Below are 3,409 nucleotides of genomic sequence, written 5' to 3' on the forward strand. Positions count from 1 at the left end.
TTATTATTATCTATATATTCATTAATATTATCATTACCAAGTAAGTACTATTATAATTATTGTATTTATTAATACTAGTGTTTTTATTTGTAATCATATAAATTTTCTTAAAAAAAAAAAAAAAAAAATTCTTCCTACAGTTTCATCGTTACATCACCTCTATTCATACTGTAGCGGGCGTTGGGAATTCTAAGTTTAACCGGCTCACACATACCTCATAAAAGGAGGGAGGTATCCCGGGGAAGTACGGTTGTGAATCGTACCGGGAAAGTCAGAAAAACCCGCCAACCACTTAATAGTGCTCTAAAGGATACATTTTAGAGCCGTCACCTAAATTTTAGGAAATTAGGAAAACTAGTTCGAAAAGGATTCGTTTAAAATAGTTATTTAAAAAAAAAAAAAAAAACCTAGTCTACCAAAGTCTGGGTAAGGGTTTTGGTGATCTCCCGGGGAAGGTGTTAGGCACCCCGGTATAAAGATCCGCTCAATCGCTGTTTACCTACGGGTTCTAATAGTGTGCCTCATGATTATAAATCATTTTTTGACAAAAATTGCTTAAGCCTAGATTTCCGCAATAAAAGGGTATCATTTACATGCAAAATATTTTTTAAGAAATCGTTGAAGTATAATTTTGCTCAAAATTGAGCGTGGGTGTCGGACTTGAACACCTAGGCTAATACCCAAAGGCTCTTAGCCTAGGTAGGATTCTACGTAATTCCACCCAAAAAGGTTTTGAAAAAGAAGTATTTTAAGTTTTGAAAATAGTTTTTTATATGAAATAGTTTTGGCATACTATAGTATTCGTATATAAACCGTAATCTACTTAATATTATCCCAATTTTATACAAGTTTTAATCTATTTTTTTTAAAAAAATTTATACAAATTTTGCACAAGTCTCAATTTTATTTAATCAACCCAAAAAGTTCCAAAACAGTCCGCTTCAGTCCAGCCCCAGAAGTTTCAGAAATGTCAATTTAAGTCCACAGGTTTTTCGAAATCAGGCATATTAGTCCTCTAATAGTCCAAAACGATCCAGTTTCAATTTTATACCACACTTAGTTTAATTAGCTAATGAAAATCGTTTTAGGCGACCTTAATGAACGGTTTAATCATATGGGTTCCAATATGAAATTTAAAGCTCATATAATCACAATTTAAAGGCACTAATATAAAGTTTGAGGGACTTGGGCCGACCAAGCCTAAGCGAAGAAGTAATTATGCAATTTTAAGTCCAACGTATGCTCCATATGCGTTGCCCGTCCGTATTTGAGGTTGACTCGATCTAGGAAAGTTAGTGGCCCTCGTTGGGGCCCACCAACGGATTTGGGGTTTGCAAATAAAATGGGCATACCTTGTATTAGTATTCGACTTAAAGACATAAATTAAATTACAATGCCAAAGATTAAATTACAAGAAAACTGGGCTAGGCACATAATTTTAAACAAATAGGGAGAGGCAGTTTATGCAAAAGGGGTATTCTTCTCAAATATCGGCTGAAACAGTAAACAGGCCCCACTGGCCCAACTACAATTTTTATCCCAAAATTCATAAGTGTCAAGACCATAATATACCGGGTATAAAACTGCTATACCCACCTGTTTTTCTCAAAATCTCTAGTGTTGAATGTAATACCAAATATACCAACAATGTACTTCCTAGCCCCCTCTTCCAATTTTCTAACTACTATACTTGTGATACACACAATATACAACTATTATACTCACTTATATTCCCGAAACTTTTTCTAAGTGTTAAGCCGGCTGTATACATGATATACAACTTATATACTTCTCAATTCTTCTCAAAATTTTCTAAGTGTTGAAACTCCTATATACCTAAATATACATAGTGATATACTATACAAATGGGAGAGCAAAACCTCCCTAAAGGGGGCATACTCTCCACATACAACTCTTATACACTAAGCTTCTCTATATTCACTCTACATATACCTCCCTAAACTACCCAAAGAAACTCAAAATTCCCAGAAATTGCCCAGATTTTTTAGGTTCAAGAATATTCAGATTTTATCAAGCAATCAAGCATATAGGAAATTTAAGGTTGTAGTCTAAAATAACAAGTTTTAAGAAAAGCAAATAGTATTCCAATCACTAAACAGGAAAAGAATAAACATCTTAAACCAAGGGAAATGCATAAAAGACCATGTCCAGAACTTAATGCAGGGAAACAGAATTTTTGAAGTCAATTTATCACTGAAAGTTCATGATTAGTCTAGGCTAATAGTAAAACAACACTTAGTCAAATAAAGCTTTTCAAAGTTCTAGTTTTAGGAGGTTGATACACAGTTTCCACAAACACTGTTCACAAATAAGGTTTTCAATTCCCACTTTAACAACCAATTCATTTGACTGACTAAGTGAACAAACAAACAGGACAGGATTTAGTATTTCAGATTCAATATCTATTCCAAGTTGCAAGGCAACAACAAACAAGGATTATATAGGAGCAACTCATGACACAGAAGTAGGTTCCATTTAGTTTCTAATTTCTAGACTCAGGAAAAACAATAAAAACTACATATTACAATGTAACTCATGGTCACAGTTTAGCATTCTAGGGTCAAAATAGGTTCATTTTTACAACTTTTAATCCTTAAAGGCCATACTTGGCCAATAACAGTCTCAGTTTTCAAAAGACAAGTTCTGAGAAGTGTCAAACTATAAGTTGGAGCAAATAGTAACATTCAGAGCCAATTTCCATCTTAAAAGGATCACAATGGTCCCAAACAACATCTAAATGAACACAGTTTGGTCTGAATAGCAGATTTCAAACTAAGTTTTCCATTTTAAGTCACATAATCAGATAAGTTTCTACATACATTATGCCAACTTACAAAAAATTTAAGGCAAAGGACTTAGAGGGTGTATGGTCTCTACTCTAGGTCATGAAGATGCATTAGGAGCAAAACACATAGCAAATTGTACAAAGATAGGTTAAACAAGTTCATATTTTAAGCTATTTTTAAGTAAAAGAGAGACCGGATTACAATTCAGTGAGGTTCTACACCTTTAAAGTCATTTTCATGTTCTAATTATGCAAATCTCAAATGAAGCAAGCATAAATTTCCCATAGACTGATGAAAATTCATTTTTTAGCAAACACAGACTTCAACTTTAACCAACTTCTCATAACAATTCCAAGGTTTCAAAATTTCTATAAGACAGACACTAAATCCATTTTTTATGCCCATTAAACTACTTAAACAAGATAGCAAGTCAATCCAAGCCATTCAGTTTTCACTTTCAAAACAGTATAGACACTTAAATTTTCAAAGCTTTAAATTAACAAACTAGATTCTAGTGATGACTTAAGATCATTTTCACAAGAAAAAAACTGTAAGTATACCAATCACAAACCAAGTTATCAAGCACTTAGCACTATTGTATA

The sequence above is a fragment of the Lycium ferocissimum genome, chromosome 8 (assembly GCF_029784015.1).
Source record: "Lycium ferocissimum isolate CSIRO_LF1 chromosome 8, AGI_CSIRO_Lferr_CH_V1, whole genome shotgun sequence".
Lineage (NCBI taxonomy): Eukaryota > Viridiplantae > Streptophyta > Magnoliopsida > Solanales > Solanaceae > Lycium > Lycium ferocissimum.